At 36.2% G+C, this 12,266-nt stretch overlaps 1 protein-coding gene across 22 annotated transcripts in view; it reads right to left on the bottom strand.

Moving 5' to 3' along the window:
- Window positions 1-12,266, bottom strand: part of MYT1L (myelin transcription factor 1 like) — a 501,918-nt gene that overhangs the window by 234,224 nt on the left and 255,428 nt on the right. For 20 of the 22 annotated variants that reach the window (XM_056128242.1, XM_056128237.1, XM_056128238.1 and 17 more), the window contains one exon: window positions 4,399-4,544. The exons of the other annotated variants lie outside the window; for them this stretch is intronic. The gene's annotated coding sequence lies outside the window, so the exon portion shown is untranslated. The remainder of the gene's footprint in view (window positions 1-4,398; window positions 4,545-12,266) is intronic. 22 annotated transcript variants of the gene reach the window in all.

Genomic DNA, 12,266 nt, shown 5'->3' with positions numbered 1-12,266 from the left:
TCTTGAATTAATGATTAAAGCTGGAAGATAATCTGAAATTTGTTTTTTATATTAAATGTATATCACTAAAAATTATTTTTATTCCCGAGGTCAGGAAGAGGAGACATATTTTAAGGTGTTTACAACATCAGGTGTAGCCCAGAAACAAAAGTAATGTAGTTTTTATTCCATTTGTTTTCAAATGCATTTTTCTTAGGATTTACAAATGAGCCCATAATAGAGTTTCAAGCATATAATATTTCAATATCAATCCTACCACCAGTGTCTATTTCCCTCTACCCTGTCTCCAGATTTTCTCCCACACCCCAGTCTACAATCTGCCTCATTAACATGCATATTTTTAAGTTTAATTATTGTGACTTGGGTCCCATATTTAAAGTATTGATGGCTTTATTGTTTATATATAAAATCACACTTTTAAACCACCGATGTATCCTTGTCCAAGACCCTTGCCCTATTACTTGCCATCTGCCCCTTCTTAGCCCATTCCCTCCATTTCTCTCTCTACGAACTTTTAATTGTGGACAACCTACTCCACATAGGACCTGTTCAGGTACCGTAGTGGCAAATTATGACTTCTTAGTATAGATACTTAAGTTCTCATGCAGATCAAAACCACAATGAGATACCATCTCACACCTCAGAGACTGGCCCACATCAAAAAGAACAAAAGCAACCGATGCTGGCGTGGATGTGGCGAGAAAGGGACACTCCTTCACTGTTGGTGGGAATGTCCACTGGTTCAGCCCTTCTGGAAAACAGTATGGACGATTCTCAAAAAATTAGAAATTGAGCTCCCATTTGACCCAGCAATACCACTCCTGGGAATATATCCCAGAGAGGCAAAAATGTATAGTCGAAGTGACATCTGCACTTGTTTGTTCATTGCAGCCCTCTTTACAATAGCCAGAAACTGGAAGAAACCTGAATGCCCAAGAACAGATGACTGGTTAAAGAAACTTTGGTACATCTACACAATGGAGTACTATGTAGCTCTTAGAAAAGATGAAGTCATGAAATTTACATACAAGTGGTACAATATGGAAAGTATCATGCTAAGCGAAATGAGTCAGAAAGAGAGGGATAGACATAGAAAGATTGCATTCATCTGGGGGATATAAAGTAACAAAGTATGAGATTAATACCCAAGAATAGCTGAGATCAGCACCAGGAGGATTACTCCATAACTTAGAGGCCAGCCGGGTATCCTAGAGGAAAGGGCTATTCAGATAGAGAAGGGAGCACCAAATAAAGGATGTTTGGAGGATCCTCCCAGGAGGGGAGATGCATGTCGAAAGTAGACTATGGACTGAACATGTTTGCCACTCAATGCCTCTTTTGCAGACCACAACACCCAAAAGGAGAGAGAGAACACAGGGGATTGCCCTGCCACAGAGACGGGGGGATGGGGGGATGGGGGTGGGAGGGATATTATCCATGGTGGTGGAAAATGGGCACTGGTGGAGGGATGGGTATCTGATCATTGTATAATTGAAACCAAAGCACAAAAAATTGTAAATCTACAACTTTAAAAAAAATAAAATATAATAAAGGGGAAAAAAAAAAAAAAAAAAAAGAATCTTTCACCCAAAAAAAAAAAAAAAAAAATATCCCTTGTAGACTTGATTGATGTCTTGAAATATCTACATTCTTGTATCTTTTAGTCTCTCATTAGGAGCAACTAAATTATGGATACCAGAGAAGGTTACCTCTGATGGTGAGATGATGCAAATCATTCTGTGACATTGGTGATTTTTGACTAAGGAATTATTGGCAGAGAAATAAAACTTCCCAAATGCTATTTTAAGTATTAAACAAAAATTGCATTTTCATTTCTGAGTTGAGATTTTCAAAATTATATTGAACATTATTATATGCTTGTTTATTGTATAACAAACACTATAGGTAAAAGCTATATACAAAACTAGAAATTTCTATAAATTAAAAAATATTTAATGCAATTGCATATGCTTGAGTTATATATCAAAATTTACTTCCATAAAATATAATTTTTTACTTTGATTAAGAAAGTTACTCATAAGTAACTTTCTTAATCGCTGGAGCAATAGCACAGTGGGTAGGGCATTTGCCTTGCATGCGACCAACTTGACCCGAGTTCGATTCCTCTGCCCCTTTCAGAGAGCCTGGCAAGTTACTGAGAGTATTTTGCCCATACGGCAAAGCCTGGCAAGCTACCCATGACATATTTGATATGTCAAATACAGTAACAGCAAGTCTCATGATGGAGACGTTACTGGACCCGCTCGAGCAAAATTGATGAACAACAGGAGGGCAATGCTACAGTACTACTCATAAGATCAACAGATTCAATGCAATCCCTAAGTAAACCTCAATGTTATTTTTTTCAGAAATAATAAAAACCATGCTAAAATTCATATGAAATATTAAGTAATATAAATTACTGAAACAATTTTGGAAAAGAAGAGCAAATTTGGGGGTTTCATAATTCCTGATTTCAAACTTTATGGCAAACCTATAATACTTAAAACAGTATGATAGTGTTATAAAGACAGTCATATAGATCAATGGAATGCAACAAGGAACTTACAAATAATCCCTCACACATACGGTAAAGTGATTTTTATCAAAGCTTTAAGACTATTCAATTGGTGATAAATTATAGGTTTTTTTTATAACTGGTATTGAGGAAACTAAATATAACAGGATAGGAATGAGTTGGTTTCATACCTAACACAATATACATAATTTAATTAAAAATCTATCAAAGACTTAATATAAAAGCTACAACTTCATTAGTTTTGATCTAACAATGATTTCTGTTATGACATCAAAAGTACAGAACAACAAAAGAAAAATAGATACATTGGATTACATCTAAATTAAAGATTTTGTGTATCAAATAATAGCATTAATTTAAGGAATGAGTAAACAAGGAATAGGATAAAATGCTTTCAAATAGTATATCTGCTAACAGATTGATATTAGGAATATTTTAAAGAGTACTTACAATTAAACAATAAAACAAATTGATCAAGGAAACTGACTTGAACATTTTCTCAGTAAGATTAGAGTAATATAAAATTCTGTTCAAATCACTGATAATTAGAAAAAGCATAGATCAAAATCACAAGGAGATATTACTTCACACATTTTAGAATAACTATTATAAAACAAAGGAAAACAGACAAAAACCAGGAAAAAATAAGAGTTGGTAAGAATGGAGAGAAGCGAGAATCTTGTGCACTATTGCAGGAAATGCAAAATTTCAGCTACTATGTATGGAAGTCCATGGAATAATTAGAAATAAAAGTTTAATATGATCAAGAAATTCCACTTTTGAGAATATACCTAGTAACACTGAAAGAAGAATTCAAATAAATACTTGCACATCCATGTTTTCTGTATCCCTACTCACAATAGTAAAAAATGAAAGATAATTCAAATGTGTATCAGTGGATGAATGGATAACCAAAATGTGAGCACTCCATACAATGGAATATTATTCAGTATTTAAAGGAAAATTCTGACACAAGCTACAGCATGAATGAGCCCTGAAGACATTTATGCTGTCACAAAGTGCCAGATAATGCATGATTCCAATCATATGAAAATGCCTGTAGTCAAATTTGTTGAGATAAAAAGAGAAGTGGGGTGGTATTTCTGGAATCTGTAAGGAGGGAGGCATAAACTGTGACTGCTTGATGGAGATAGAGTTTCAGTTTTTGAAGATGAAAAAAGTTTAGGAGATAGATGGTAGTAGTTTCAGAGCTTCGTAAATGTACTTAATGCCACTGAACTAAAGATTTGAAAAGAGCGGAAATAGTAAATTTTATGTTTTTTAATATTACCATCAAGTTTTTAAAACATCTTTTGAAAGACACTGTCATAACCTGGTGTTTTACAAAATACATGGCTCTCAAGGTCCACAGTGGCACCAAGGGAGGTTTATCAACAGTAATTGACAGCAACCTATGAAGACCTTGGGCAATGCAAATGAGGTTCTAATTAAAGACCTGCTTAATTTCCTTACAGATGAAATGTCCCTGATAGAACTAAAAGTGGAAATAGAGATCAGATTTTAAAGCTACTTTGTACAACGCAGTTTCTGTAGAACCACCAAAGGTTGATCACATCTATCAATATGGCCATAAAATTATTTGCGGTGTGTTGGGGAGGGGGAATAATATTATAATAGTGATATTAGAAGTCTGTTTAAATCTTTGTTTAGCAATATATTATATATTCTTACTTTATATAGAATATTTTAAAATTAATAGTAAGGAGTGTTGTGTTCTTTATCAAATTAAAATAGATTCACAAAGCTTTCTTATGCCTCTTCAAAGCCAGATATTTTGAAACTAAGTATATGACACTTGTCTGCACTTTAAAGCTTAAAATAGAAAATAGACTCAGTACCTTTATGTGGCTCCTTGGATAGCCATATGTCTGTGGGACCAGCCAGAACCTTTCTTGATAGGATGTTCTTGATAATTTGAGATATACAGACACTTGATTGGACTCAATAACTACATTTTTTTCCTCTTCCACCAGATGTGGTCACTCTAGAAAAAAATTAAAAGGCAGAGAAATAAGGTTGTTATCCACAATTAAGAAAAAATTCAACAGGAGGGATGTAATAATGAGGGAGATCTGTTCATTTTAAACACACTTAAAGAAAGTAGCACTGGTGCACAGATATGGGAATGTTACAAAAGGGGTACAAGGGATAACCATCCAATATCAAAACCAGTTAAATTTTGGTAAATAATTCATTTTAGGAAAATTCTTATGAAAAAACAACTAAGAAAAAAAACTGAGTGTATGGGAATGGGAACGGTCTTTGGAACATGAGTTGATGGAAATGGATTCTAGGTGTGCTGTTAGTATGAGGTATACATGAAACTGTCATTAACAGTATTGAAAATCATGGTACTTCAATACAATATAAGGGAAAGTAACAGAAAGCAATATTTTCCTGAAACTAGGTTTAAGCATTTTTGTGATTAAAAAGTTTTGGAATTTGGTATACTTATAAGTTGTTAGAGGAGCAAACCGAACTACACATGCAACTTTTGTTGTCAAGATGTTGTCATAGGAGTTTCATTTAGTCCTTCATGTAGAAGATACTAAATGCAAGTTGAAATACTTTTAATCTAAAATATTTTAGGAAAATAGACTATGCTAATTTATTATTTAAAAAGAAAATATACTTATTTTGAGGGGAGGGGCTCCCAAGTAATGCTCAGGAGACCCGAAGACCACTTTGGATAATTCTTGGTAACATCAGTCAGTGGGGTCTAAGGATGTAAGGATGTAAGGGTCTAAGGATGCTGCAGTGGAGGTTGGGCACTGTGGTTCCAGGAATACCCAGACTACTGTGGTGCTATTTGGGGATTGTAGGCCTATCCACAGTGATGCTGGGGAAATATATGGTGCTGGTGATTGAACTGGGTCAAGTGTGCAAAAGACACATGACTTAACCCCTATTTATTCCCTTTGCCATCTTCCTAGTCCCCAAATACAACTGGTTAATGATAATGAAAATTTTTGTTATACATATAAGGCAAATTCCAAATAGTGCAAAAAATGGGGTTGTACACAATCTCCTGCGATTAATATTGTGGGTCCTACTATTTTGAGTCTGACCTGAGGTATAACTTTCTCATTTAGATAATCTGACATTTAGCATAGTGCTTTTATAAAAATGAATGTTAATTCTCAACATATGAAAAAAATCAAATTAAAAAACCTAAGCAAATCTTACAATGAACCAACATAAAGCCAAAGCAATTTTGAATACATGAAAAGGATCGGATGTCAATGATCAAAGCCACTCTATATGATATATTGCCAACACTTTGTCTTTAAAAAAATCACACTTTAGTAAAATATTATTAAATTAATTCATACACAGCTTTTGCCTTGTACTCCTATAAATTCATCTCTCTTGCTTTAAACTTTTAAGAATGTTTTACAGATTCATTACAAGACCAGTCACCATTATGGGGAAAACAGATGGCTCATGAGGTAAAGAGAGAAAGGCCTGGAGATCCCCAAAGGGTAGGTCGGGGAATATCACAGCAGTTATAGCAGCAGTTAAGAGTCAGGAAGTAGACAAGTTTTCCATGAACATAATGTGTTTCACAAAATATAATATGGGGAAAATGGCAGGTTCTGTTTGGGTATTATCTATTCCTCCAGCACAGGATGCAAACCTGGGAGTGAAAATGCTCTTCTCAGACCCACTGAGCACTGTTTCCACATAGTAACACCTTCCTCTGTTCTCCTTCCACAGGAGATTGTCCATCAGCTCTTTCCTCCCCTGAATTTAGGGAAGTTAGTATATGCCCACAAATATGAGACGTCTCTCAGAAGCATTTGAAAGCCAGGGCAATGGTTAGACGCTATAGGACTTACTCTCCAAGATGTTTTTATCTGAGATTTATTTCTGAGATTGAGATTGAAGAATATAACCACTGTATAACAGATTAGTTGTCCTGGAGGACATTCAGTGCTTCCTGCAAAATGTTTGTGCACGCATGTGCACGCACACACACACACACGTGCGTGCGCACGTGGATTCTAATATAAGATAATTGATATGTAAAGTAGAAATTACCTCTTAAAGCTGAATTTAGAAATAGGATTAAATTCACTGAGCTGATTATCCCATTACAAATTATCTTTCATGACATAAGAATCCACAGAAATTCACTGAGTGACTTCCTTTAGTGACATCTTCTTGTAAGACTTCACCTTGTCCCATTATTCAGGCACCATCTGAAGATTATGCACCTATGGTCTAGCTGCTTACACTTTCCTGTCACATCTGCTGCCTGTGATAATTTATAATGGAATTCCTAGGATGAGCTCTCAGACGGAGTGTTTAGCAGGTAGCTTAGTTGCAAAACACGACAGCACCAGTCAGGCCTGTGCTCCTTCGGATCTTTAGCCACACACCGTTCTCAACTTCAGTGTTGCAGCATCTTTTTCTCCTCCACCATCACTCAGATAAGAATCTATGGGATTCCTTATCAAGATACAAATTGCATCACCTTTTATTTCTTTCTTTTAAATGTTTCTTTGAGAAAATTGCACATTTATGAGCAACATAAAGAGGGATACATATACCACAAACACTCCTTATCCAGAAACCCCAATAACGGCTCATAAAACTACAGGATAAAAATATCACAATCAAGTTATTGCCCCTGATTCATTCCATTGACTTGTCTGGGGGTTCCCATTTTGTGCTTATTTTTTGTGTATATGTGATATGTAATAGTTCGTGATATTACTTATCCATGTAAATATGTTATAACTGAAGTTTTCTTTATGTTTATAATGTTAAAAGGGTTACATTCAACATTATTTTACTCTAATTGTTTATTATAACATAAAATTAGAGAAATAGTGATCTGTAATAACAAGAAATCTGATCATAGGAATGTAACTTACATGGCTGGTGTAGCTCATTTGGTGGCAAATTTGCTTCTTATTATTTACAATTTACTATGTGTCCCTTATTCTTGTTTTCACCCAAGACTCACTCTGAATGATTGGATAAAGGGATACTCTATTCTGCATTAAATATATTTCAGTGTTGTTGACTGGATATGTAGGCTGCATGTTTAGGGAGGTTACATTGAGCAATAGTGGCTGTGTATAGGCACTTGACACCAGTGGCCACCAGTACAAATAGCTCTAAGAGTCCCATTTGGAGTCACTCCAAACAGTTATGCTGGCAACCAAAAAATATTTTAATTTTACTAGTTTAAAATAGAGATGTTGAAACAGCTGTGTTTAGTGTCTTTGTTAATATGGACCTCCTGCATCAATCTAGAAAGCCCCTGGGAATTTGTCAACTGCTGCAGGAACACAAGTTATCAAGGAGGGTGTCTGTCAGTTACCAAATGTGCTTATTACCCAAGGGAGGAAGGAAGAAGGAGACTGAAGAACGTTCATACATTGTTGCTTCAGAGATAAAGTGTGCAACTACTTTCTCCTACACACATTCCCTCCTGCAGATCTATGATATCTGGTCCTGGGAAACTCTTTTTTCCAAATTCCAGACATGTCTGGCAGACTGTAATGACCAGCTAACATGATAAATAATGAAGCACACATCTTTAAAATGTTAATATCTGTTATCACCAAAGTTAAATATACATATAGTATGAGGGTCAAGCTCTGGTTTCTTATATAAAAACAGTGAGCCCCAAATTTAACCTATTTATTACCATATATCCAGAGGAAAAGATTTTCAATTATTTCTTTACAAATTCACTCCATACTGCTAAAAAGTGAGTATCTCACTTTTTTTCTATCACTAAGAATTCATCTACTAACTTCTCATTTGGAGAATATGATGTTTTTTATTCATGTACTTTGCTTGCCCCATCTCATGTACTTCCTTAAATCTAACTATATATAATTGTATTATATTATTGATGAATATTTGATTTTCGTAACTATTAAAACACTGTATGAAGGTGATTCATGTGCATTATGTACCTAATTCATGTAACTGCTTCCTCCCTGAAATTAATTTGGGATTGTGCACTTGCATGTCTACATAGAAGCTTATTGTGAACTCATCCCAACCTTCTTCCAATTAAATATAAGCTCCTTTTATTTAAAGAAAGCATTTTAGGGGCAAATTTGATATTTTGGGTAAAGTCCCATGGAGTCAAAATGGGTTGTCTGGTCTGGTGCATGTTGGGGACTCCTGAGTACTTCTGATCGTTCTCCACAATCCAGGGCACTGTCCTAGCCTGCTAGCCAGTCTCTTGCATTGTGCACTTGTGACTTCCTCTTTCTCATATGGGGTTGCCATTCCTTTGGTTATTTTTGTATTATTTCTATTTGTTTGAGTAGCCTGTAGCACTGTCCTTCTGTTGTTCATCGATTTGCTCGAGCAAGCACCAGTAACGTCTCCACTGTGAGACTTGTTGTTGCTGTTTTTGGCATATTGAATACGCCACAGGGAGCTTGTCAGGCTCTGCTGTGTGGGCGGGAAACTCTTGGTAGCTTGCCGGGCTCTCTGAGAGGGGTGGAGGAATTGAACCTGGGTCGGCTGCATGCAAGGCAAATGCCCTATCCACTATGCTATTGCTCCAGCCCACTTGTTTGAGTAAAAATGTAGATCAGACAAACTTGGAAAGCTTCTTCATCGTGTACCTCTTGAGGCTTCATTCTATGAATGAGATTAATGTCTATATCTTTTTTTTTCATATGTTGTCTCTATTTCCTCCAACTAGCTTTTGTCTATTCTCTTTTATTTTGGTCTTTCCCAGTAGATTTGTCAAATACTTGGAGTGCCTTGACTATTTGCTCTAAATTATAAAGTCCCATTCACATAGGCAGAGCATCCTGATTGTTCTGTAAGAAATTCTTCCTGGGGAATGCATGTCAAGTTCTACAGTTAAGAATTGGGGTTTATAGCTAAATGGCAGCATGTAGAGTCCTGTCTTGATAAGCTCTTGGCAAATTTATGAACTTTTCTCAGTCTTGATGTCAACATCTGAAAAGTGGCAGTCACTAAGGAATTTATAAACTTTGTTCTAAAAATTAAAATGCCCATGGGATTGTGCTTGATATGCATCAGGTGTTATCAAAGTTATTTTGGAACACTTATTTGACAATTGACAAATGGCAGAGACTCTGTCTCACACCTGAAAGGAACCCACAAAGGAATTAGGTGGACGAGAATGTGGGGGTATCAATATTCACTCAACAAATTTTCTTCAATTTTGCTGCTCTCAGCACAGTATCCAGTCCTTGTCTTTTTCTCTAACCCCTATGAAGAGACCTTTACTTCATCTTCCCAAAGAGTAAGCCTTTAATTTTCAACAGAAAAGGAAAGATCTCTGGATGTCTAACTGACTTTTAACCTTTCAACCAATTCTCTAGTTCACCTTGACCTTTCATTCCATTGGTCTGACTCTGCTGGTACTGGGATTTCAGAGGCTGAAGGTTTATTCTTCTTGCTCTTTGGCCTCTTTCTTTGCTGCAATAGCATCTACTTCCTTTGGGTTAGTTGCACCTATTATTACTTATCTCTGCTTTCCAGCTTTGAAAGCAGGGCTACTATTTCTCCTCTTATTCATTTGTACTTCTAAATACTATCTATTTGTTGTCTTAGTGGAATTTTTGAAGAGAAAGGGGACAATGTGATAATTTTCTTGAATTTGATATCTTTAATGGAATGCTGTAGGATTTGGCATCGATTAATCTGTATTACGCACAACTACGTCTTAGAAAGAGGGATTTCTTTTTTTCACTCTTTCCCTCTAAATATATCATTAAAAACTTCACATTAATTTTAATTGATCATAAGAAAGACTTATGTTTTAGATACCAGTCTTTATGCCTAAAGCTAATTAGTAAAATGAACCCTCACATTTTTAAAACTCAGCTGTTAGTGTCCTAAATGATATTTTTTATTAATGATTATTTTTCATTAATCTCTATTCTATTGTCTACATACTGGCCTTTTCCAGTTGTATCCTTCTTCCCTTTAAAAATCCTCTCTTACAATATTTAGGTCTCCATGGTTCTTATTTTCTGTCCAAATCCTACCAATTTTTTTTATATTTATATAATATATACTTTGTTGTTACTGTGTCTGGCATATCGAATACTCTCGGTAGCTTGCCGGGCTCTCCGAGAGGGGCAGAGGAATCGAACTCGGTTCAGCCATGTTGGCCGCTTGTAAGGCAAACACCCTACCCGCTGTGCTATCTCTCCACATAATATATACACTTATATTTATTTTGCAATAAATATAAACTCCTTTCCTTAGAGGTATTGTTAAGTTTGCATGTGTAAACAATAGGCTTCCTCTATGAGAGAGACTGAAAAGTTTATGTTTGAAAACACAGGACAGTGAAATAAAAACCACTGGTGAGAAGCCACAATGAACCGTTGGTAACTAAAGTGAGGATATTATTATCTTACTCTCATTGAGCCCATAGAGCCTCTTTCCCCTTTATTGTTGTTCCTGAGAAATGAGTAGCCAAGCTCATTATCATCTTTACTTGGTTACATTTTAACTGCTTAGCTGGTTTCTGAGTCTGAATTCTATGCCACAATTTTTTTCCTTTTTGTCTTTATTTAGGGCATGTTTAGAAGTAACCAACATGTGCTGAGATGGTACTCAAAGGAACAGGTGGATCCTCATGATCTTGCTGATATTTTTTAATGAGTTTTTTTAATGAGTTTTGAGATGGGCTCGTTGCCTTTGCCCTTAGACATCTCATCCCATAAGAGCCTGGATGGGACAGCACATTGATGTCAAATGTCTGGCTCCCTCATAGTTCTGAATTTCTGGTTGTTCATGGAAAGGTAGGCACAGGTTTGGCATAAGTGCCACAAGGAAGGGTTCTGAGAGTTGGAGGCTTGGTTTTTCAATCTAGGGCAACAAGATTGCAGACTCTGGGCTGTGTGTCCTTGGGTGTCACAAACTCTGGCCCAGCTTCTTGGTTTCCTCTTGGTCTTCTGGGAGTTGGTGGTGGTTCGATAAGAACAGATGATGTATTTGCAGCAGCATATTTAATCTCCAGAAGGCACTTATTACTTATTACTGATCTGTGTAAATTCTGAATAGGAATTTGAGAGTGAGGAATGGCATAGACTTCCAGAATGCTCTTAAGGAATGAATTTTAACCCAGAAATTGAAATATAAATTTATGGGGAAGAAATAAAACATTTAATTTTAACAGAGGTACCAAAAATCAGGATCTTTTCAGGCAACCTCCTGAAAATAATTCTCTGGGCCATAGTGTACTTCTTAGTAAACTGAGGATTTGAACATGGACTCTGTTTCAGTACTTACTGAGAATGAATACTTTTAGGGAAGCTTTCTCAGACAAATCTCTGGGTGAATACAGGTCTCAGAAGTGTGTGTGTGTGTTTGTGTGTGTGTGTGTGTGTGTGTGTGTGTGTTTATGTTGGCAAGGGGGGTGATGCTCTGTGAGCTAGGGTATTTTGTGCTTTATACTCAGTGTTTTGGGCTTGCATTTGTTCTACAGACTAGAACTTGGGGCTCCACTATTTATGAAGACAGAACAACAGTGGAGTCTTCATAATAGGAGTCTTTCAAACTCTTCTCTTTGGGGAAGTTGAGCTTCATAAGCAATTCTCAAGAGAGTCTGGGAACCACTCATAACAATACTCAGACATCCAGGCAGCATGGTTCAATGCTTTGAGAACGCAATGCATCAGAGGTTCTGGGGGCCACCAGGGCCACTCTCTGGTTGCCTGAGAGTTTCCAGCGTCACAGC

This window comes from Sorex fumeus, unplaced genomic scaffold (assembly GCF_029834395.1).
Source record: "Sorex fumeus unplaced genomic scaffold, SorFum_2.1 ptg000006l, whole genome shotgun sequence".
Taxonomy (NCBI): domain Eukaryota; kingdom Metazoa; phylum Chordata; class Mammalia; order Eulipotyphla; family Soricidae; genus Sorex; species Sorex fumeus.
The sequence above is the reverse complement of the archived record's forward strand: the minus strand, read 5'-3'. Positions and strand labels throughout refer to the sequence as shown.